The sequence below is a fragment of the Pan troglodytes genome, chromosome 9 (assembly GCF_028858775.2).
Source record: "Pan troglodytes isolate AG18354 chromosome 9, NHGRI_mPanTro3-v2.0_pri, whole genome shotgun sequence".
NCBI lineage: Eukaryota > Metazoa > Chordata > Mammalia > Primates > Hominidae > Pan > Pan troglodytes.
In genome coordinates this window covers 112,018,043-112,044,131 of record NC_072407.2, presented here as the reverse complement: position 1 = coordinate 112,044,131, position 26,089 = coordinate 112,018,043, and the positions used below count along the sequence as shown (strand labels likewise).

General features: G+C 40.4%; 1 protein-coding gene and 1 pseudogene across 3 annotated transcripts in view; one reads left to right on the top strand and one right to left on the bottom strand.

Annotated features, from left to right (window-relative positions):
* Window positions 1-26,089, top strand: part of LOC134807377 (uncharacterized) — a 348,735-nt gene that overhangs the window by 31,680 nt on the left and 290,966 nt on the right. The gene's annotated exons all lie outside the window — the stretch shown is intronic.
* LOC466774 (DNA-directed RNA polymerases I, II, and III subunit RPABC1-like) lies at window positions 6,141-6,856 on the bottom strand (annotated as a pseudogene).

Sequence of the window (26,089 nt, the reverse complement as noted above, 5' to 3'; positions counted from 1 at the left end):
GTATTGATTGATGTCTTATGTCTCCCTAAATGTATTAAACCAAGTTGTAGCCCAACAACCTTGGGCACATGTCATCAGGACCTCCCAAGCCTGTGTCATAAGCATGTCCTTAACCTTGGCAAAATAAACTTCTAAATTGATTAAGACTTGTCTCAGATATTTTTTGTTTTACAGCAGTAATTCCACATAGTCCAATCAGATAAATGAGGTACAAGCTAAAGTTCAAACAACAGAAGATATATGGAACAAAATGTTAAATGGTGTCTTAATTTTTGCTTACTCCCACTACCCTTCCCAGAGGTAACCTCTGTGAAATGTTTGAAGTGTATCCTTCCAGTCTTTTTCTGAACATTTACACAATATCCACATATATCCAAAATGTGTAAATAAGCTTATTGTGTATGCATTGTTTTTCAAATTGTACTATGAATGTAAAATTTTTGTTATGTCAGAAAATTTGGTCTGTTTTCTTCTGGTAATAGTTCCATGACTTTCCATATGATTGTTTCATGGTTTATTTAACAATTTGCTTATTAATTCCCCTATTATATTGTTCTATTTTTAAAGGCTTTAGCCAATACTATAATGAAGATTCTAATACATATTTATTTGTGCATGTAGACAAAATTTCTATAAAACAGATTCCTAGAAATGGCATACCTGGGCCAGAGGTATATGGATTTGAAATTTTAAGTACTATCAAATTCCCTTTTACAAAGAGTTTACCCACTTATTAATTAACAGTGCTTATTTTCCTGCATCTTTGCTTATTTTAGGTATTATAAACCTTTTAAACTCGTATTAACCTGGTGGGAGAAATATAATATAAAGACACTTTTTCCCCCTTGATTATCAGTGAAGTCAGACAACTTTTGATAGGCTTTTTTGTCCAGTTATATGTCTCCTGTCAGTTACCTTTTTATAACCTTTGATTTGTATATAGATTGAATATTAATTGTTTTATGTTTTAATATTTTATACCAGTATTGTCTTTTAAATTAATTTACAGTATGTTTAATCATCACATTTTTATTTTTATTTAATTAAATCAGTCTTTTCAATTTTGAATTCTGGAATTTCATAATTTAAAAAGGGCTTTACATTCTTAAGATTATAAATTCTTTTTGTATTTTATTCTGATTTTTTAATTTGTTTTTCACTTTTAGCTCTTTAGCACATTTGCCATTTTTTTTTGTATATAATGTGAAGTAAAGGTCTGGTTTTATTTTTTCAAGTAGCTATTTATGCTAATACTATTTGGTAAATAAGTATGTTTTTTCCTAACTGGTTATAAATGCCACCTTTATTGAGAAAACTAAATTCTTATTTATGTATGGGCCTGTTTCTGGATTTTAAAAATATTTTATTTATCTACATATTTCTACATCCATATCACACTAATGTAATTAATATAGTTTCAAAGTATTTTTATTTTATTTTACTTTTTTCGAGATAGCATCTTGCTTTGTCGCCAAGGCTGGAGTGCAGTGGTGCAGTCATGGCTCACTGCAGCCTTAATTTCCTGGGTTCAGGTGATCCTCCCACCTCAGCTTCCCAAGTAGCTTGGACTAGGTGCATACCACCATGCCCAGCTAATCTTCTGTATATTTTGGTAGAGATGGGGTTTTGCCATGTTGCCAAGGCTGGTCTCGAACTCTTGGGCTCAAGCAATCCTCCTGCCTTGGCCTCCTAAAATGCTGGGATTATGGGCATGAGACATCACTGTTGCAGGAAGTCAGGGACCCTGAACGGAGGGACCAGCTGAAGCCATGGCAGAAGAACATAAATTGTGAAGATTTCATGGACATTTATTAGTTTCCCAAATTAACACTTCTATAATTTCTTATGCCTGTCTTTACTGCAATCTCTGAACATAAATTGTGAAGATTTCATGGACATCTATCACTTCCCCAATCAATACTCTTGTGATTTCCTATGCCTGTCTTTAATCTCTTAATTCTGTCATCTTCATAAGCTGAGGATGTATTGTCGCCTTAGGGCCCCGTGATGATTTCGTTAACTGCACAAATTGTTCGTATAGCATGTGTGTTTAAACAATATGAAATCTGGGCACTTTGATAAAAGAACAGGGTAACAGCGATGCTCAGGGAACAAGGGAGATAACTATCAAGTCTGACTGCCTGAGAGCTGGGTGGAACAGAGCCATATTTCTCCTCTTACAAAAGCAGATAGGAGAAATATCGCTGAATTCTTTTTCTCAGCAAGGAACAGCCCCGAGAAAGAGAATGCGTTCCTAGGGGGAGGTCTCTAAAATGGCCGCTCTAGGAATGTCTGTCTCATAAGGTTGAAGATAAGGGATGAAATAAGCCCCGGTCTCCCATAGGGCTCCTGGGCCTATTAGGATGAGGAAATTCCCGCCTAGTAAATTTTAGTCAGACCGGTTGTCTGCTCTCAAACCCCATCTCCTGATAAGATGTTATCAATGAAAATGCGTGCCCAAAACTTCATTAGCAATTTAATTTCACCCCAGTCCTGTGATCTCCTCTGCCCCCATTTGCCTTGTGATATTTTATTGCCTTGTGAAGCATGTGATCTCTGTGACCCACACCCTATTAGTACACTGCCTCCCCTTTGAAAATCGCTAATAAAAACTTGCTGGCTTTGCGACTTGGGGGGCATCGTGGAACCTGCCGACATGTGATGTATTCCCCAGACACCCAGCTTTAAAATTTCTCTCTTTTGTACTCTTTCCCTTCATTTCTCAGACTGGCCGACACTTAAGGAAAATAGAAAAGAACCTACATTGAAATATTGGGGGTGGTTCCCCTGATACACCACAACTGGCCCCAATGTGGGTTTAATCTGTATTTCCCTGATGATTAGTGATGCTGAGCATTTTCTCATATGCCTTTTGGCCATTCATATGTCGTCTTTTGAGAAATGTCTATTCAGATTCTTGTGTTTTTTTTTCCTTTTCAGTTCTGTTGAACTTGATGCCCATTTGTTAATCAGGTTATTTGTTTTCTTGCTATTGAGTTATTTGAGTTCTTCATATATTTTGGATATTAATCCTTTATCAAATGTTTGGTTTATTGAATTTTGACAATTGGATTGACTCAATTTTACCACCCCCAAAATAAGATATAGAATATCAACATGAGCTTAGAAAATTCTTTCATACTCCAGGTTGAGGCTACGGTGAGCCATGATTGTGCCACTGCACTCCAGCCTGGGCTAGGCAACAGAGCCAGACCCTGTCTCAAATAAATAAATAAAATAAAACAAATTCTCCCATACCCTTTTCCAATCAATTCCTCCTCTTTCCAGAGGCAACCACTTTTTGATTTCCATCCCCATTAATTAAGTTTCCCTGTCTTTGGATTTCATTTATGTGGAACCACACAGTATATATTTGTTATGTCTGTTTTTCTTTTTCACTCAGCATGATATCTGCAAGATTCATACATGTTGTGTATATCAGCAGTTGTTTCTTTTCATTTCTGAGTAATATTCCATTGTATAAATATACTGCAATTTGTTTATACATTTTCCCATTGATTAACATTTGAGATTGTTTCTAGTATTTGCCTGTTATAAATAAAGTTTTTGTAAGTATTCTTTTTTTTTTTTTTGAGACAGAGTCTCACTCTGTCAGCCAGGCTGGAGTGCAGTGGTGTGATCTTGGCTCACAGCAACCTCTGCCTCCCAGGTTTAAGCGATTCTCCTGCCTCAGCCTCCCAGGTAGCTGGGACTACAGGTGAGCACCACCATGCCTGGCTGGTTTTTGTATTTTTAGTAGAGACTGGTTTCACCATGTTGGCCAGGCTGATCTAAAACTTCTGACCTGAAGTGATCTGCCTGCCTTGGCCTCCCAAAGTGCTGGGATTACAGGCATGAGCCACTGTACCTGGCCAGTTTTCATAAGTATTCTTACATAAGTTTTTCTTTTTTTGTGAATATATGTTCACTTCTCTTTGGTAAATACATAGGGGTGGAATTACTGGTTCATATGTAAATATATGTTTACCTTTATACATAACTGCCAGAGAGTTTTCCAGTGAGGTTGTACCTTGTTATATGCCCACCAACAGTGTATGTGAGTTCTAGTTTCTCTTCATCCTCATCAGTATTTGGTTTAGTCAGCCATCCAAATGGATTAAGCCATTTCAGTGTGAATGAAATACTGTCTCATTGTAGTTTTAATCAGCATTTTCCTGCTGTCATTCAACAAATTTTTGTGAGTTTATTGACCATTCATGTATCTTCTTTCATGAAGTGACTGTTTAAATCTTTTGCCCATTTCTAAAATTGGTTGGCTTTCTATTATTGAGTTTTAGGAGATATTTTTATGTTCTGAATACAAATACATTCTTTGTCATACATATATGGTGAATATATTTTTTTCCTATGTGTGACTTGTCTGTTTATATTGTAAATGATGTCTTTTAAAGAGTGAAAATTTAAAATTTTGATGAAATCCAGTCTATTAATATTTTATTAATGCATTTTGTGTCCTATTGAAGAAATGTTGGTGGACTCCTAAGGTCACAAAGATATTTTTCTATGTTTTCTTCTAGAAACTTTATAGTCCTGGTTTTTATGGTTAGGTTTATGATCCATCTTAAATTAATTTTTGTATATTGAGTGACATGAGATCAAGGTTCATTTTTTTCCTGTACAAATATTCTACTGTTCCAGAAGCATTTGTTTAAAAAAAAAATGACCCGTTGAAAAAAAACCCCAAATGACCCATTGAATTGACTTGGTGCCTCATTCAAAAATCAATTCAGCATATCTATTACTGAACTCTCTTTTCTGTTCTACTGATTTATTTATCTGTGCTTATGCCTATATCAAACTCTTAATTATTGTAGCTTTTTTATTGAGATGGAGTCTCACTATATTGCCCAGGCTGGAGTGCAGTGGTGCTATCTGGGCTCACTGCAACCTCCACCTTATGGGTTCAAGCGATTCTCCTGCCTCAGCCTCCCGAGTAGCTGGGATTACAGGTGCATGCCACCATATCCAGCTAATTTTTTTGTATTTTTGGTAGAGATGGATTTTTACCATGTTGGCCTGGCTGGTCTCAAACTCCTGACCCCAAGTGATCCACCCGCCTGGGCCTCCCAAAGTGCTGGGATTATAGGAATGAGCCACAGCACCCTGCCTATTGTAGCTTTTTAGTAAATCTTAAAATTAAGTAATTTCTCAAAGTTGTTTCTAGTTCCTTTGTATTTCTATATAAATTTTAGACTCATCTTGTCAATTTTTACAAAAAATTGACTGTAATTTTAATAGGGATTGTATTGAATTTATATATCAATTTTAAAATAATGGACATCTTAACATTCCAGCTTTCAGAGAATTGTCCATAAACATTTATTTGTTCTTCATTAATTTCCTTTAGCAATGTTTTGCAGCTTTCAGTTAGAAATCAGAGAGAGAGCAGGAGAGATAGAGAGGGAGGAGGGAGGGAGCAGAGAGAGAGAGAGAGAGAGAGGCACTCACTGTGTTGTCAAGGCTGACCTCAAACTCCTGTGCTCAAGTAGTCCTCTAGGAGGTTGGGATTTCAGGTATGCACCACTGTGCCTGGATAAAATCTCACATATATATATATATATATTTTGGTGTTTATATCAAGCAAATTTATTTACTCAAAATGTCTTTAATGTTTGAAAACACCCAACCTCCTACAACAACCGAAAACTCTGCTGAGTTGGAATCTTGCACCGTGGTGTCTTGAGAGCCTGCGCAGTTGTGAATGGAGTAAGGAGCCAAGACTGGGTGGGGGCCACCACGCATCAGGGCCACTGAGGGGGGGAAGACGAGGGGTGGGAGGCTGAGAGCCCGGGAGGAAGCAGTGGCTGGTGGGAGACACGGGCCCCAAACCCCCAACACAGTGGACCCTGTGCAGTCTGGGCGAGGACGCCAGGCACCAGCTGCCCCCAGGTGACCTCCCTGTGGGGGTCTTGTACCTCCTGAGGCCGGATCTCGCATAAATACACAGGTGAATGGGACGGGCTGGGCCATGGGAAGACTCATCCCAGGATGCGAGCTCTTGAGTGGAGGCTGCCTGCCTTGGGGAGCCCAGAGGAGGAGCAGCCGGGAGACAGCTGGGGGGCTAGACTCCGGCAGGGCAGGGGCATCCATCCTGCAGGTGACGGGGGTCATTGTCCATGTGTCTGCCTCTAGGGGCTGTCAGGGAGGTGGCTACTGCATGAGCCGGTAGGTGAGGTACCTGCCCGCCATCTCTCTGGGCCGGATGATCTTCACTACCTGCCCATGCTTTATCCCAAAGTAGCGCGCCACGGTGTCCCCCGCCTGGATCCTGGGCAGCTGGTTCTCTCGGAGCTTATATCAGGCCAACAGCACTGTCACCTCCTCCTTGGTCATGACAACATACTCAGGGACTAGCTCGTGCTCTGTGATGTTGATGAGCAATTTCTGCTGCAGAAATTGCTCCAGAATGTACTTGGGAGCCATGTCGACCAGGCACTACTTGGCGGAGGGCGTCATGCCCTGCTGCACCATGATGAGGACCCGCGTGATGTTCTCCTGCTGCGGACCCGCGTGATGTTCTCCTGCTGCGGACCCGCGTGATGTTCTCCTGCTGCATGCGCCGGCAGTACACGTTGAGGGTCTTGATACCCACCTTGGGCTCCTCTGGAAAGAACACAAACATCTTGTCGGTGGGGTCATCGTTGTGGGCCACCAGCGCAGTGAGGTCCGTGCGCCGCCGCTGCCCCTCACTTGGCTTGTCCCCAAACTGGGCTTTGAACTCCTTCAGTGTCTGGTTAAGCTCGTCCTAGGTCACTAGGTAGCCACGGTCATGGCACAGCTGCATGATGGTCTTGCGGATTTTCCAGAGCCGGTACATCTCCTCCTTGCCGTCCATGGCCGCCCTAAAATCTTGCATATTTTTCACTGGATGCCTTTTTAGGGATTTGATATTTTTTAATGGTATTTTTAAAAAGTTTTATTTTCCAGTTGTTTGCTGGTGGCAAATAGGACAACAGTTAGACTTTTTATATGCTCCAAGAATTCTAATTTCACTTATTAATTCTAGTGTTTGTTTTGGGTAGATTCAATAGGATTTTAATAATCATACTGTCTATAAATAACAATAGTTTTGCTTCTTCCTTTCCAATACTTACTCATTTTATCTTATGTTCTTGCTTTATTACATTGGCTAGGACTTCCCTTTCTTTTATTTTTTTATAACTTTTTTTCTATTTTATTTTATGTTTTGAGATTAATAAAATTCAAGACTGGTATGTCTTATATTATGTCTTTAAGTTAGATTATATTTTTTCTTTGCCTTTTCTTTTTCTTTTTGAGACTAAGTCTCGCTCTGTCACCCAGGCTGTAGTGCAGTGCACCATCTTGACTTGCTGCAACCTCCGCCTCCTGGGTTCAAGCATTTCCCCTCCTCAGCCTCCTAAGTAGCTGGGATTATAGGCATGTGCCACCATGCCTGGCCAATTTTTGTATTTTTAGTAGAGACGGGGTTTCACTATGTTGGCCAGGATGGTCTCAAACTCCTGACCTCAAGTGATGCACCCTGCCTTGGACTTCCAAAGTGCTGGGATTACAGGCATGAGCCACTGCACCCAGCCAGATTATATTTTATATTGTGGCAAATATATATAACAAAGTGTATTAGTTTAACCACTTGTAAGTGTATAGTTTTGTGGCATTAACTACATTCACATTACTGTGCAACTGTTACCACCATCCATCTCCAAAGCCTTTTCACCTTCCCCAGCTGAAACCCTGCACCTGATAAACACTAACTCCTCATTTCACCCCTCATCCAGCCCAAGGGAGTCAGTATTCTACTTTGTCTCTAGGAATTTGACTACTCTAGGTTCCTCAAATAAGTAGAATTATACAATATTTGTCCTTTTGTGACTGGCTTCTTTCATTTAAACATAATGCCTTTAAGGTTCACCCATGTTGTAGCATGTCACAGAATTTTGTTCCAAAAGGCTGCGTAATTCCATTAAATGTATATAGTACATTTTGTTTATCCATTCACTTATTGATGGACACTTGTGTTGTTTCTGTCTTTTAGTTATTGTAAATAATGCTGCTATGAACATTGGTGAACAAATATCTCTTTCCTTTGGGTATATACCCAAGAAATGGAATTGCTGGATTATGTAATTTTATATTTAATTTTCGGGGAACTTCCATTCCACTTTCCACAGTGGCTGCACCATTTTACATTCCTACCAGCAACATACAGCAATTTCTCCACATCCTTGCCAACACTGGTTAATTTTTGTTTAGTTTTGTTTTTATACTAGCTATCCTAAGTGTATGAAGTGCTATCTCACTGTGGTTTGATTTGCATTTCCCCAGTGCGTAGTGATGTTGAGCACTTCTTCATGTGCTTATTTGGTCATTTGTATATCCTTTGATAAATGTCTGTTCATGTCCTTGACCCATTTTTTCATCAGATTTTTTTTTGTTGTTGTTTTTCTTGAGTTGTAGGATTTTAAATGTATCCTGGATATTAATCCTTTATCAGGTATGATTTTCTCCCATTCTGTGTGTTGCCTTTTCACTCTGTTGATAGTGTCCTTTGATGCACAAAAGTTTTTATTTATTTATTTATATTTTTGAGATGGAGTTTTTCACTCTTGTCTCCCAGGTTGGAATGCAATGGTGCAATCTTGGCTCACTGCAACCTCCACCTCCCAGGTTAAGGCAATTCTCCTGCCTCAGCCTCCTGAGTAGCTGGGACCACAGGCATGCACCACTATATCTGGCTAATTTTTGTATTTTTAGTGGCGACAGGGTTTTACCATGTTGCCCAGGCTGGTTTCAAACTCCTGGCCTCAAGTGATCTGTACGCCTCGGCCTCCCAAAGTGTTGGAATTACAGGCATAAGCCACCATGCCCGGCCTAAAGTTTTTAATTTTGATGAAGTCCAGTTATCTATTTTTCTTTTTCTTTTTTTCTTTTTTTTTGGTCTTTACTGTTGGTATCATCTCCAAGAAATCATTGCTAAATTTAATATCATGAAGCTTTTCCCCCTGTTTTCTTCTAAGAGTTTTATAGCTTGGATTATACCCTAATCCATATGAAATGTGTGTTTGGTCTGTTCAGCACATTTTGCTTTGGGTTCTACTTTGCTTCCTTACCAGTGTGGAAAGTCCCAGTGGGCAAAGTACGGTATGGAATTGTGGCAGCTGAAAGAAGCAGGAGGCAGGCAGGCAGATGGGGGCAAACTCTGGCCAGAGTGGAGGTACTGAGAAAGTAAAGGGACAGAGGACAGGCTGAAGTCAGGAAGAATCATCAAGATTTCTTTGTGAAAACAAACACTCCCTTTCTCTAAAGTTCCACATTTTAACTAATGGCTTGGGACTTCCTGGTGGATTATGTCATAGATTGTACTGTTTGGGGAGCAAGGGCTCTGTTGGCTAAGGCCACAACTTTGTCCTTTATGGCTCAAATGTCTCTTGAGCTTAACATGGAGTGGAGTCGCTGCACTGTCAGGGCACATAGAGCAGCTCCATGCATATTATGCCATGAGAACAAAAGGATGACATTATTGACAATAATGGGGAAATGGAAAAGCAGAATTGGTTTAAGGATGTTTAAGATACTTTAAATTTTTGATAAATATTCAAGGCAAAATGTTATTTTATGTAGGAAATTAAATAAGCCCAGAGGGGTACAACCTCCAAGTCTAAAATTTAATGAGAAAAAAAGTCCTGAGTATAAGCTGAGCATTCCAATCACTTTGCAAATTAATAAACACATTCATTCTTTCTATCATCAATTAGTATCAGTTATATGTCTATATTCTCTTAGCAAATATTGATTACTTGTCTACTATAATCTACTGTGTCTACTACATGAAAATCTGCAAAATCATTCCCTTCCTTTCTCTCTGTTTCTGACTTCAGATCCCTACTCATGAGATGAGACTGACATTTGTGTCCTAGAGTTAGGTAGCCTTTGGCAGGGCCCTTAAGACAATGATCTGGTATAGAATCTAAGACAGAGAGCCACTGAGACAAGAAGGTAAAATACAGAACTGTTCAGGCCAATACAAGTCACTGGTCATTTTATTATAAACAAGTGGCATTTTAAAAAGATGAATTTAATTTTAAAGCAAAAGCTATATTCAGCATAACTAATCTTCCTCTCTTTTTCTCTAGATATCTTTAGGAGACAAGTATATATATTTTTAATTTTGTATAAGATGGTTCAGCTAATCAGAACTATAAGTTTGATGTGGCAAATCAAAGAGACAAACTTTTTAAATGTTATTATAAGTATCTCTTTTTAAAAAGTCTATTTTTAAGAGTAATTTTAGGTTCCCAGCAAAATTGAAAATAGAAATACAGAGAGTTCCCATATACTTCACGCTCCAACATCCCCCACCAGAGTTACCTTTGTTACAACTTATGAACCTACATTGACACATTATCATCACCCAGCTGCCTTAGTTATAACCAGGGTTTCTCTTGGTATTGTATATCCTATGGGTTGGGCAAATGTATAATGACATGTATCCACTGTTATAGTGCCATACAGAGTATTTCACTCCTCTGAAGATCCTCTATGTTCCACCTATTCATCTGTCTCTCTCCATTAACCTCCGGCAAGCACTGATCTTTTTACTGTCTCCATAGTTTTGCCTTTTCCAGAATGTCATGTAGTTGGAATCATATAGTATATAGCTTTTTCAGATTGCCTTCTTTCTCTCAGCAACATGTATTTAAGTCTTTTCCATGTCTTTACATTATATGATAGCTCAATTCTTTTTAGTGCTGAATGGTATTTCATTGTATGGATGCACTATAGTTGATTTATCCAGTTATCCATTGAAGGACATCTTGGTTGCTTCCAAGTTTTGGCAATTATGAATAAAGCTGATATATTTCTTTTCCTTTTCTTTTTTTTTCTTTTTCTTTTCTTTCTTTTTTTTTTTCTTGAGATGGAGTCTCACTTTGTCACCCAGGCTGAAGTGCAGTGGCACGATCTTGGTTCCCTGTAACCTTCGCCTCCTGGGTTCAAGTGATTCTCCTGCCTCAGCCTCCCGAGTAGGTAGGATTACAGGCACATGCCACCACACCAGCTAAGTTTTTATATTTTTGGTAGAGATGAGGTTTCACCATGTTGGCCAGGCTGGTTTCAAACTCCTGACCTCAAGTGATCTGCCTGCCTTGGCTTCCCAAAGTGTGGGATTATAGGTGTGAGCCACTGTGCCCGGCTGATATATTTCTTTTAAAGTAATAAATGTTTGGAGATTTTATATATATATATATAAATCTGGATCCTTGGATATGGTCTTCTTCTCTCTTCTATGTATAGTCATATCCTTAATGATTTCATCTAGTTTTCCAACTTACATATGGTGACTACTCTCAAATTTATATCTCATCCCAAACTCCTCTCTTCTGAACTCTGTACTCATATATTCCAAAGTCTAATTGATCTACTTGGATGTCCAATAGACATATTGAACTCAATAGATTAAAAGCTGAACTCTTGATCTTCCCATCCATACCCTGCTTTCAGTCCGCCGTACTGTTTCATACTGCCAAATCTGTTGCTAGAATCATCCCGGAAGTAGGGGCAGGGGAATTCCCACAAGGGAGTCTCTCAACCCGTCTGGAGATGGAACTGGTTAGGTTTCTAAAGAAAGAAGCACTGAAGGCCAGGTGACCAGTTCAAAGCATTTACTAAGGAAACTTATACAGAGTGCTGCAGCAATCCTTGGTGCGGAGAGCAAGGGGAGACGGGTGTTCTACGTAGGTGTGTCTGCTGCAAGGGGCTCAGAGCATGGGCTTTATATGAGGGTTTAAGGAATTTGACTCAGCTGAGGCCAGTTTCTTTCAGTGTTTTGGGGAACAGCCTAGATACCTTTATCAGCGCCTGGGAATGTTTAATGCCTTGGATTGGGCTCACATCTGCTGGGAAAAACCTGCAGCTGGCTGGGTCACAGAATGGTCAAGGCACTCTGTGATTTTCAGTCAGGACACAGAAAGAAAGCAAGTGGGGAGGAATGGAAGGAGGCAGAGGGTGGAACTATAACCTTTTCTGGGTCATTGATGTTAACTCCATCTTTCTAGTTGCTCAGGCCCCAAACACTGGAATCCTTGAATATCTGCCTTTCTTTCTTTCTCTTTCTTTCTTTCTCTCTCTCTCTTTCTTTCTTTTCTTTTTTCGTTCTTTCTTTCTTTTCTTTCTTTTCCTTTCTTTCTTTCTTTCTCTCTCTCTCTCTCTCTTTCTTTCCTTCCTTCCTTCCTTCCTTTTCTTTCTTTCTTTCCTTCCTTCCTTCATTCCTTCTTTCCTTCCTTCCTTCCTTCCTTTTTTTCTTTCTTTCCTTCATATCTGTCATCTAATCCATCAGAAAATCATGCAGCATCTTCGGTATGCTGTATATCCATAATCGGATTCCCTTCCTGCCCCTGCCAGAGCTACCGTCTGTTTCAAACCACCCTCATCTCTCACCTTTGGGAGGCTGTCATTGCCTCTTAAATAGTCCCTCTCTACCCCATTGGTAGTCTCAATACTGCAGCTTAGAGTTTTCTTTTATCATCATTTTACTTTGAAATAAATGCAAAGTTACAGAAAAAGTTGCAAGTTCAATACAAATAACTTATGTTTCTGGAACCGTTTAAGCATAAATTGCTGACCCAATTCTCATCACTCCTCTCCTCCTGAATATTTTAGTGTGTATTTCCTACAAACAAGGACATTGTCCTGTGTAACCACCATACAACACTGAAATCAGGAAACTAACAACGATGCATCTCCATTACTTAATCCTCAAACCACATTCAAGTTTCACCAGTTTGGTCCCAATAATGCCTTTTATAACAACAGCATCAGTTCTACATCATGGGTTGCACTTAGTTGTCATGTCTTTTTAGACCAATCTTTCCTTGACTCTTAAGACCGTGATACTTTTGAATATCACAGACCAGTTATTTTGTAAAATGTTTCCCAATGTGGATCTGTCTCACGTTTCCTCATAAATAGATCCAGATTATGCTTCAGTGGCAGAAACATTACATAAGTTAGCCATGTTTTTCTTGTTCTATCCTATAAGGTGGCACAAAACTTTAATTTGTTCTATTCCTGATGAGGTTCCATTTGATACCTTGGTTTCTGCCTATTTTCTCCACTATAAAGTTACTATTTTCTTCTTTGTAATTAATGAATATTTTCCATGAAGTTACTTGGAAACTATGTAACTATTTCATTTCTCATCATACGTTAATTTATCCTTGTATTTATTTAAATTTATATGGACTCAAGGTTTATTTTATTCCACTTTTCATTTAATGTTATCTAATGTTATTCATTTTATTATTTTATTCCTACTTTACTAATTGCTATCATTATTTTGATGTTTGAATCGATCTTAATTTGGCTAGAGGAAACCATTTAAAGCTGGCATCTGTGTCCTTTTGCCCTGTCCCCATCATTCTTTGAACACTTTCTGGCTTCTGGCACAGTGAGATGTTCCAGGCCCATCCTATACTTTCCCTGTCTGAGCCTTGGAATCAGGCATTTCTCCAAGGCATGCTGGTTCTTTTTCATTGCAACCCCTCCCCTACACAGACATCATTTCTCTCAGGGTTCTGATTATCTTCACCAGGTTGTTACTGCCTAGGATGATACCCTTTCCTTGCATGGGCTTTGACATCCCGTGCCAGGCTGACCCCACACAAAGATGCCTTCTCAAGCTGCTCAGGCAGAGTCCTTTGAACCAAAGTCAGATCATGTCACTTCTCTGGCTCAAAACCTCAGAATGGTTCCCATTAGTCCACACAATATGCTGCAAGCATATTGTGACCGGATCATACCCTCTTTGCCTTTCCCATCTCTTTCTCTACTCTCTCTCCTTGCCCACACCAGCTCCCCTCCTGCCAGAGGACTTTTGCTCTTCCCCCTGTGAATGTTCTATCTCCAGAAAATGACTTAGCCAGCTGCTCCATGCCCTTAAGGTCTTTGTTGAAATCTCATATTTTCAGTGAGGCCTACCGTGACCTTACAATGTAATATTGTAAACTTCCCTTAACTTGGGTAAATATTTTTTTCTTTCTGCAAAATGCATAAATGGACCTGTTTGGCAATGGGAGCTGATGCCCACAGGACATGGGCCTAAAAGGAAGAGCAGAACCAAAAGAGATCTGAGCTGCTCTGTTCAAGAAAGAGAGGGGAGTTTAAAGTTTGCTTAGAGACCTCCCCAGGGAAGGGGTGAGGCCTCTGGGGGCAAGTAGCAGGATAAGATATAAACAGGATTCCAGAGGTGATCTGGGAACATTTAAGAACAAAGGTGTCTGGTGCTCCAGTTATTTGCTGGACATTGCAGCAATGCAGCTGTCTTCTAGGGGTGCACTTAGTGTTCGACTTGCAGATTCAAAATTTGGTAGTAAGAGCTCACTGAGGTGAAAGGAGCTAATGACAACATAGGCACCGCCTCCTGGGGAGGACACTGGCCATCTCACAGCATATGAAATGATGATGGTCAGGCTGCTGAAACAAGCTGTTAAAGGGAAGATTGACTCCAGAAGGCTGGAGGCTTTAGGGACTCATAAGTATAGGCGATAACTCTGCAGGCAAGAGTCCACCTGAAGCCCATCTATCTGATCTTGTCCAAATGAATGTCTATTACACACTCAGAGTTCACATTCAAAGAATTCCACCTGAAACTGCCAGATGTGGGAATGAAGAGAGTCCTGGATTGTGATAGAGCCTTCTTCTCAAACTGGGAGGATATGCAGTGTGCTGAGCAGAGTAGAGAACCACAAGATCAAATGTGATACACTTTCATATACCATGCATTTAAATATCATCATATATTAAAGCAGAGGTGCCATGGAATAGACTGCAACTTCAGAGGAATTTCGTATTTAGATTGTGCCCTCTGAGCCCTCATCACTCTCCTCATCACTGGAGTCATTATAGAATTTGAGAAGCACGAAGTAAGATTAAAAGACTGAAGCAAGGGTCCTTTCCCCATCACTCTTGACCTTGGGCAAGTCACCAACTTATCAATTTTTAGGCTTATAAAATAAGGAGGTTGATGAGATGATTTTTAGTTAGGTTGATTTAGGAATGATCTCAGCCTTCCTTTCTCTTTCCCTCTCTCTCAACATCTCTTTTTCCTGTCTGTTCTATGCTCCTCCCTTTACCATTTGCCTTCATCTGCATTTTTATATGCAAACTTTTCATTTTTCTTATAACTTTGGCCTTTACCTGGTCCACCATGACTGCCTCAACATTTATGACAGTTCTTAATTTTCAGTTTCTGCCTTTGCTGTCAATTGCTCCATCTGTCAGTTTCCATGAACTCTTTTACTGGAGAGGAATCTGATTGGCTCAGCTTATCCTTTTGAAACAGTTCACCCAGTTCATAGCTTGCTGGCGAGCTAAAAGATGAGGCATTCCAAGCTCAGGTGCCCACATTGATTCCATCAGTTACAGTCGGGGGGAGACAGGCACTACGTTAGATATCGTTGCTGCCGTCCCTTAGCAGGGCTGGGGGGAAGTCGTATTTCCTTAGAAGGGAATGTAATTGGCATGAATAATATTTTAAAAAGTCAAGTTTAATCCCAAACCTCTGACACGTCAATTCTATGATAAATTAAGATATTGCATTCACACCTGGGTTCACTACTATTATCATTTTGATACTTAGGCCCTTATTTCCTGTATGTTAAGGTGATTTTTAATATTCATTTATGGAAATAAACCCTAGACAATGAATACAACATTACCTTAAGGTTGTTGAACATTTTTGGCTCAGGAATGATACAAGTTAATTTCCTATCCATGGCTTTTCATTCAATTCAACAAATATATAACGAATGCCAATTCTGGACCAGGCATTGCTTTAAGGAATGTGGGTATAGTAGGGAACAAATCCTTGCCCATGTGGAGCTTACACTCTAGTAAAATCTAAACAAGTTCGTGCTTGGTTTTTTCTTGTTTTTAAAAATATTTTGATCATAGAGAATTATATAACGAGAACTCATATGTATCTTACCCTGTTAGATTTCAAATTTTGCCACACTGGCTTCAAGTATTTATTTATTTATTTATTTAGAAGAAAAACATTGTATATAGTCTCAAAACTCTCCATGTATCTTCCAATCCCATTCCTTTTTCATTTCCCTTTCTCAGAGTGCTATGGTCTGAATAGTGTTTCCCCTGGAAAATTCATAGGTGGAAGCCTAACCACCAATGTGACTGTATTTGGAGATGAGGCCTCTAAGGAGGAAATTCAGGTTAAATGAGGTCATAAGAATGGGTCCCTAATCTGATACGGCTGGTTGTCCTATAAGAAGAGGAAGAAACACCAGAGCTCTCTTTGCCATGTGAGAATACAGTGAGAAGGTGACCATCTGCAAGCCAGGGAGAGAGCCCTCACCAGGAACTGTATCAGCAGAAACCTTGATCTTGAACTTTCCAGCTTCCAGAACTATAAGGAAATATATTTGTGCTGCTTAAACCACCAAGTCTGTAGTATTTTCTTATGGCAGCCTGAGCAAACTAAGGCATCGAGGTCAGCCCTATTCTGAATTTGGTGTTTATCAACTCCAAGGAGGATTTATACTTTACTATATTTATGTAGAGCCGTGAACAGGAATATGTAGGTGTTTTTTTTTGTAGTTAAAAAAAACTTTTATAATTAGTATCATGTTCTACATACATTGCATATTCTAAAAAGGTGGTCTATTTTCATCTCAGCTCCTTTAAAAATTTCATAAAAATTATCAATTTTCTCACAGAAAAATGTACTATATTTTGTATATAACTTCAGGCAGTTCATAAACCATGGAGCTCTATCTGAGCCCCAGATGAAGAACATTTACTCTGGTTATAATTTCGTTTTTTTAGAGTATTCATCCCACCATATTGCAAAGTCCCTAGTCATCTAGAACTAAGTCAATTATGTCTATTATTCCATGCTTACTGAGACTGAGGAATGGACTCACATTTTAGAAAGGTTATTTATTTATTTATTTATTTGAGACAGAGTCTCACTATGTCACCCAGGCTGGAATGCTGTGGCGTGATCTCGGCTCACTGCAACCTCCGCTTCCCAGGTTTAAGCAATTCTCCTGCCTCAGCCCCCCAAGTAGCTGGGACTACAGGTGCCCGCCATCACACCCAACTCATTTTTGTATTTTTAGTAGCGATGTGGTTTCACCATGTTGACCAGGCTGGTCTTGAACTCCTGACCTCAGGTGATCTGCCTGCCTTGGCCTCCCAAAGTGCTGGGATTACAGGTGTGAGCCACCATGCCTGGCCAAGAAAGGTTACTTAGTAATAAAGATTGAGAATAAAAATGATTTTCTTTTGAGTTACCAGAAAATTAAATTATCCACACACCCAATTTTTAAACTTTTCCGAATAATTGAGGTCTAGCAACAGAGTCACATAGTAGGAGTATCGGCTTGATGAGAAGTATATGCAAGTTAATAGAAAATACACTTTATTTGACATGGTAGGAAGTATTTTAGCTATTACAAATAAACAGAACTAAAAAAGTCATGTTCCTGTAATGCAGTGCCTTGATTGTCATAATTTAATATCAAGTACTATCTTGTTTCCCTGTAAAATGTGAGGACACTTATGTACCTCCCTGAGAAATTGGAAAGCAAGGGATTAAAAAAAAACAACCCGGTGTGAAGTTTCTTGGATAGGATGCCCAGCATAAGGATATAATTGTTTTTTGGCATGCTGGTTGGTGCCTCTGCACTGCACTTTCCTTCCCTCGGTTGGTGACAGAATACTGTGAAAGACATTCAAGGCCAAGTGAACACTTACAAATGAATTACCACCTGCCATGAACACAGAAAGAAATATTGATGTTAAATAGAGCTATTTGAGAACTCAAGTAGGGGAAAAGAGTGTGGAACCAATTGAGATCTGATGAGCCTCGCCAAACTCTAGAAAGACAAGGTTAAACTGTCCTGCAAAAAACAAAACAAAACAAAACAAAACAAAAACAGCAACAACAACAACAAAACCACAGGTCTGGAATGAAGTGGGATATTATCTGAGAGATTTACAACCTTTTTTTCTGTTGAAATCTAGCATTGCCTAACTTTATTAAGAAGCACAGGAAGCTGTGGAAACACATTTTGAGATTAACTGTGGAGCAAATCTTGAAAGAAGATGAAAAATGTTTAACTATCATAAAGTTGAGGAATAGAAGTTAATATATATAAATTAAAAGGAGACAGAACGAGAAGAGCAAGAACAAAGATAATTTTTAGGTTTTTGTAATACAAAGGAAGTGAAATTACAGAGAAGGAGAGGGAGAGGAGTCTGAGTTGTTAATACTTGCAGGGAGATGGGCATTTCTAATATTCTAATAGGTGATTGCTAGGTTGCGCGCACGCACACACACACACACACACACACACACACACACACACACACACACACAGATTGAGCTTCCCTAATCTAAAAATCTGAAATTCACAATGCTCCAAAATCTAAAACCTTTTGAACACTGGCATGAGATAGTAACACCTTTGCTTTCTGATGTTTCAATGTACACAAACTTTGTTTCATGCACAAAATTATTTAAAATCTTGTATAAAACTACCTTCAGTCTATGTGTATAAGGTATATATGAAACATGAGTGAATTTTGTGATTTGGGTTCCATCCCCAGGATTTCTCATTATATATATGCAAATATTCCAAAATCTAAAAAAATCCAAAACGTGAAACGCTGCTGAAATGCATTTTGGATAAGGGATACTCAACCTCTATACATATATATTTTCCTCCTCTGATAGGATTTAGGAGAAGAGGTAATATTGATAGGATTTAGGAGGAGGGAGAGAGTGAAAAGAGGAAAACCACATCTTGACTGATTCCTCATAAGGCTGGTCTTCTCCTGAGACTGTTATACTAGTCAGGGTTCTCCAGAGAAAAGAACCAATAGGATGTGTACATACAGAGAAAGAGATTTATTTTAAGGAACTGGCTAATATGATTATGGAGGCTGGCAACTTCAAAATCTTCGGAGCTGATGTCCCAGTTGGAGTCTGAAGGCTGGTAGGTGGCAGGAAGATGTTCCAGTTTGAAGGCCATCAGGCAGGAAAATGCTCTTAGGAAGAGGGTCAGTTGTTTGTTCTACTCAGACCTTCAACTGATTGCATAAACCCCACCCACATCATGTAGGGCAATCTGCTTTACCCAGTCCACCGACTTAAATGTTAATCTCATCCAAAACCTCCTTCACAGAAATACCCAGAATCATGTTTGACCAAATCTCTAAGCCCCCTGTGGCCCAGGGAAGTGTGTCAGCATTAAATTAACCGTCACACTATGGTAGGTTGAAAAATGGCTTCCCAAGGAGATCCACCTCCTTATCTCTGGAACCTCTTCACTAACAGAGGGTGGGGGGTGGGGGGGGGAATGCCTTTTGCAGATGTGATTGAGCTAAATATTTTGAGATGAGGAGATGATCCTAAATTATCCCAGATTTGCCCTAAATGCAATCACAGGTGTTTTATAAGAGAGAGGCCAAAGGAGATTTGACACACCCAGAAGAGGCAATGGGACCACAGAGACAGAGACTGGATGGGCACAACCACAAGTCAAGGAATGCCGCAAGCACCAGATGCTGGAATATCTCTGCTAGAACTTGGAGGAAGCATGGCCCTGCTGACACCTTGATTTCAATCCACTGAAACTGATTTCAGGCTTCCTGCCTCCAGAACTGTGAAAAGAGAAATTTTCTGTTGTTTTAAGCCTCCAAGTTTGTGTTAATTTGTTCCAGTGGCCATGGGAAACTAATACGGAGACCAAACAGAAAATCAGCCCAGATAATCACACAGCGAGGGTATCAAAGATTATACACAAGATAATTTTTGAATGAGGGTTTTGAGAGTCAGAATCCTGGTGGGCTCCCCTTCTATTAGCCTCTTTGACATCTGACTAGTGTAACCATGTGGGTTTCCCGCATGGAATAAGAAGTATATGAGAGGCCAGGTGCGGTGGCTTACACCTGTAATCCCAGCACTTTTGGTGGCTGAGGTGGGTGGATCACCTGAGGTCAGGAGTTCGAGACCAGCCTGGCCAATATGGTGAAACCCCATCTCTACTAAAAATACAAAAAATTAGCCAGACGTGGTGGTATGCACCTGTAATCCCAGCTACTCAGGAGGCTGAGGCAGGAGAATCCCTTGAACCTGGGAGGCGGAGGTTACAGTGAGCCAAGATCATGCCATTTTACTCCAGCTTGGGCAACAAGATGAAAACTCCATCTCAAAAAAAAAAAATATGAGAAAAGAATTAAGAATTTGTCCCACCTTTTCAGTAGAATTGTATTTTAGAACAGTCAGGTAACCCAACTGATGAGGGAAAGCTCTCTCTCTTTTTTTTTTTAATACAGGCAGAAATAATTACAGGGTTAGCATATCACTAATTTTCAACCCCTAATTTAAAAAATGGAGGCATGGATCAAGCAGAATCATCAGTGGTCACAAAACCCATTAGATCAGTGGTTGTGAAGGTTGGCTGCTCACTGCAATTACTGAGAAGCTTTGCAAACTATTGACACCTATATCCTACCATCAGAGAGTCTGATGAAATTGGTCTGAAATGGTTTCTGGGCATCAAGATATTCAGGAGCTCCCAGTGATTTCTAATGAGCGGCCAGGTTACAAACCATTGCATGAGGTGAAAGGAATTGGTTATTTACATGCTGCCAAAATATCACTCCATAACCTCCTTTCTGAGCCTTGATTTTTCTCATCTATAAAATGAGAATAATAATACCTATTTTAGAGTGAGATTGTTGTAAGGATGAAATAAGCTAATGAATGCAAAGTGCTTAGGGAAAAGACCTGGCACACGGGAGGCACTTCTGCTTTAGGCTCCAACCATCTTCCTGTCAAACTGCTGTTAACAGTAACCTTCTCCTGCCAATGGGATAGTCTGCCTCGTGCCCTCAGTATGTACACAGAAATACTGGCATATACATTGTTATTTGATTTCTTCTCTCTGAGGGCTTCTCCAAAGTCTAAAACCCAAATTGCCTAGATGAGATGAGAGCAGTGTCTATGCATGAGATGTATCCTGTGATCTCCACCTCATCCCTGAGTTCTGTCCTCCTGCCAAGTTTGCACACTCCCATTCAGACTGTATTTTCCCCCCATCCCTATAGGGACTCGTTCCATGTCAGCTTGTTTCATTAAACAATCATTTATTGAGCACTTGTTAGCATTATTCTACACACTGGAGAAACAGTGCAATGAACATAATACTTGTACTCATGGATTTTATCCTCAGGGAAGTGACAGAGAGCAAACTCAAAAACAAGTAAATATCTAGAGTAATTTTAGATAAGTCTTTTTTTTTTTTTTGAGATAGAGTCTTGCTCTGTCACCCAGGGTGGAGTGCAATGGTGTGATCCCGGCTCACTGCAACCTCCGCCTCCCGGGTTCAAGCGATTCTCCTGGCTCAGCCTCCTAAGTAGCTGGGATTACAGGTGCACACCACCACACCTGGCTAATTTTTGTATTTCACCATGTTGACCAGGCTGGTCTTGAACTCCTGACCTCAGGTGATCCACCCCCCTTGGCCTCCCAAAGTGCTGGGATTACATGCAAAAACCACCATGCTGGCCAATTTTAGATAAATCTTGGGAGGAAAATAAAACACAGCCATTGGATAGAGACCGATTTTTTAATTTTTGTAGAGGAGATATTCCAACTGAAGAGAATAAAGAAATGGGAGTCACACGCTTTTCAGGCGGAGGCAACAGCTGGTGCAGAGGCCAGGGCTAGAGTGAACTTGGGATATTTGAAGGAGTGAAAGAAGCCCTGTGTGACTGGAGCTACGTGGGGAGAGATGAGGTCAGAGAAGGAAGCAGGAGTTAGATCATGCAGGGCCATGGTAAGGAGTTGGATTTTATTCTATTGGAATGAAAAGCCACTGAAGAACTTTCACCCAGAGAGCAAATGCCCTGATTTTCACTTTAGAAAGATGGTTCTGACTACTACGTGGGTAACGGGACATAGAGGGACGACAGTGGAGTTGGGCCGACTAGTGGGAGGTCGTCATAGTAGTTTACGAGAGATAATGGTCATTTGGGTTAGAGTTATAGCAATGGAGATAGTAGGGACTGGCAGGATGTGTGCAATATGTTAGAGTTGAACAGCAGAACTTCCTAACTAAATGTGGATGTAAGGGAACAAGAAGAATCAAGAATGGGCTGGGCACAGTGGCTCAGGCCTGTAATCCCAGCACTTTGGGTGGCCAAGGTGGGTGGACCACTTGGGGTCAGGACTTTGAGAGCAGGCTGGCCAATATGGCGAAAACTTGTCTCTATTAAAAATACAAAAATTAGCCAGGTGTGGTGCCTGTAACATGCCTGTAATCCCAGCTACTCGGGAGGCTGAGGCAGGAGAATCACTTGAACACGGGAGTTGGAAGTTGCAGTGAGCTGAGATGGCGCCGCTGCACTCCAGCCTGGGTGACAGACACTCTGTCTCAAAAAAAAAAAAAAAAAAAAAAGGAATTAAGAATGACCCCAGATTCTCAGGCTAAGCAACTGGTAACTTGCGGTGTCATTTAATTAGATGAGAAAGACTGTAAGAGGAGTGGGTTTTGGAGAAGAAAAAAATAATTTTGTTTTGGTCATGTTAAGTTGAAAACGCTTATGTCATGACCAATTGGAAAGATCAAGTAAACAATAGATGTGCAAGTCTGGAACTCAGAGAGATCCTGGCTTGAGTCATACATTTAAGAATCATTGGCCTATTAGACAGTATTAAAGCCATGGGAAAGAATTTGGATGGAGAAGAAAAAAAAGTCCAAGGACAGAGACCTGGGGCAGCCCAACAGGTAGAGTGACATGTGTCACAATCGTGACCTGGAACCCTCTGCACCTCCTGGGCTTGCTCTCTAATGCTACCCACATTCTTGGTCCACATCAAAGCAGGGGCTCTCTCTATTTGTTCCAGTCAACACTGATTTTGTCTTTATCTCAATCCCAGCTGCTCTTCCAATCTGTCTCCCTCACTGTGGCATTTAATCACACATGGAGCTTTGCTTGGGGACTTTATCTCTTTGGTGTGCATTAGTCTTGTCTCCACAGCTAGCTTGCTGCCTTCAGGAGGGCAGTGAACATGCTTAATAAATCTCTGTACCACCTTCAAAATCTAACAGAGAACTATAAAGTGCTCAGAAACACATGCTGATTGATAGGGTAATGCAGTTTGGGAAATGCCCCATGAGACCATGTTGCCACACTGTGTTTGTGACCCCCATATCTGGCACACCCCCTTTCATGGTGGTGCCACCTAGGCAGGCATAAAGCATTGTCTCCACTATGGGAGATGAAATAAGCACCAGAAAACCTCCCAGCAAGTCAGGTGGGCAAAGCAAAGCACAAAGAAGTGAAATTACTTCCTTGGTAAATAGATGCATACAAGGAAACAGGAACAAAACACCACAGCACAAACAAAATCCAATCTCCATTAGAAGGGAAAAGGTCTTCAGCACCCACTCCCAGAGGCTGAGCATAAGATCTATTTGTTGAATGAGGCAAGCCAATTTGAACACTAAATAGAGCCAGCCTCCATTGCGTTTGTAGAACACTGACATTTCTGAAAAGTATGTGGCTGAGTGTGCTCTCTGTGCTTTTCTTTCTTGCTTGAATATTGTAAGTTGCCTGCTGCTTAAATAGCTGTTGGATCATCATTAGCTGTGGCCAGAATGCCAACTCCTTACAGCCTTCTCAAAGCCTGTCCAGAGTCCGATCAGCAGCACAAAAAGACAAAGAAGCTCACAGACACGGAGGACAGAGAGGGAGGAAAATGGAAGGGAAGCCGTGCATTGAATCCAGAGAACAAAAACAGAAACCCATAGCAGCAGATGTCAGTGAGGAAGAATACGAAAATGCTGATGAATGGAATGGAGCTGAAACTATCAGAAACAAAGAAAAGATCAGAATATTGTAAAAGGAACAGAAAGGCACAAAATAGAGCACGAATCAAAGATGAGAGAATGAATGGAAAAGTAAGAAAAAAACAGGTGAAGTGCAGGTTAGTGGGAAAATTATACACAAAAGTGGAAAAAATAATAACTCTTTTAAGGGTATACTTTGCAATACATCAGGGCCTTTGGAATACTTGACCAAGAATGTTGAATAATAATGTCTTTACAGAATTAGACTTAAAACATTATTAAGTAACTTTAGTCGTGTAGCACATGGTTGAACTTATTTGAAAAATCAGAAAAATTAAAACACAGTTTGTGTAATTCATGAAAGCCACAAGGAAGGAGTTGTTTTCTGTTACTGTAATTAATACATTCTTAACAACGTGTAGGTGCTTAGGGCAAGTGAGTTGTCATTGATAGTTCTCCTAGCAATGAGACAGAGCTATAGACCATGTGGCGTACAAAAACTAATGTGAATACCAACATTCAGGAAGGAAAGAAGTAGTTTCTTTCTGAGGCCTGTATTACAGGAAGAATTTTTAAAAAATTTATCATAGTCACATTCACAACATTGTAGCATATAAAGTTGGAAAGTCTCTTATGAACTTTGTTTGTTTATTCTCTGGCTCTAAAAGCAAATCCTAAGATCTAATATAGTTGGAAGATTGGACAATGATCAAAACAGGTTTATAAAAGCTAAAATACCTTGCTACTATCATTGAGAGTCCAGCCAATTTTGAGTGACAGATGAACACCCATGTATCCAGTCTGCCTAGTGTCATCAATCCAGACAGCAGCAAGGTCCTTGTAAGTCCCACTCATAGACCCTTTAGGTTGCTGTGGGTGAGAGGGGAAGTGCTTTTGATGTTTTCCTGGTGAATCACATGAAGAAGGGTGGGGAAAAGATGGGATCATTGGCCACAAACTAAACAGTTGTCTTGTTTCACCCAAATATTACTTTTGGTCCCTGTTGGCATGACTGAAATTAAGAAAGGTATCATGAAAAGTCTTTGATTTGAGATTTAGGATAGTTAGCAGCAGTGTCTGCCCATCCTCTCACTCTAATAAGCTAAGTGGCTTGTTCAGTGGCCAAGTTTAGACCCCATAGTACACTGATCTACAGTCTGCCTCTAAGGCTCCTGGGAACTCTTATTAGGTTTTCATGTCAGGTTCAGTGTAGACTCTGGGTAAGGTTACCCTAAAATATGGAGAACATGAGCCATGGCTTTGGGCTTGTTTAGGAAGCTCCAAGGGTCCTGGGGAGCGGGGAGTTGGTACTTTGTGAGTGACTCATAATCCTGGGAAAAAAGTCACTCCTTGGTAGCTCTGGATCAGGTTTTGGCTCAGAACAATGAAAGACCCTAGAACGGGACTGCAACAAATGTGGGGTTCCCAGCAGCTCCTCAGCAGTGTTGACCATTCCCATGGCCATTTGCTAGGGGAAATGACTGGCGTAGGGAAGTTTACATATTTCCTTCTTAGAATTTGGGAATCAGAGCACCCATAACAGAGGAAATAATATAAGTAAATGCGAGACCCCAACAGAAGGCCTGTGTGGCACGCTTCCACCTTTTGGTCAGAGACTGGCGCACTAAACTACAGAGAGGTTAAGGGTCTTGCTCAAGTTTGCAGCTAATCAGAGGGGAAACCTTACTCTCTTCTCTCCATGAAACTTCATTCCTTCTGTACAACCCAAACTATTTTATGCCCTCACAGGACAAAAAGGGATCCACAAGAGAATGCCCCTAAATCCCACCCTTGACCCTTGGCAGGTGGCCCCTCTCTATTGCACTTTATTTAACAACTTGTCTTTTCAGAAGTGGCCTCTACTCCTTCTCCCAGGGTGTGAGGCAATGAATGGGGCGCTTTCTCTAGAGACTGAGCAGCCCAGCAAGGCTTTTTATCAGAGTGCAGGGAAGTTGTGTTTGAAACGACGCTACACTTGTCTTAATAGGCACGACCCTTTCTCCTGGGACACATTTTTCACTGTCATGTCTGCCTAGTAGCCTGAATTAAGAAAGTGATTCATTTGAGTTTCTCACATTCTCTCTTTCATGACTAGAAGAACCTGTGGGGCATTTATAGTTTGGATTGGGCCCCTCTCATCCTTTATTTATAAAAAAGCATGAACACGCTCCCTGTTCACAGGGAGGCCTGGTTCGCTTTCACCCCATTTCCTT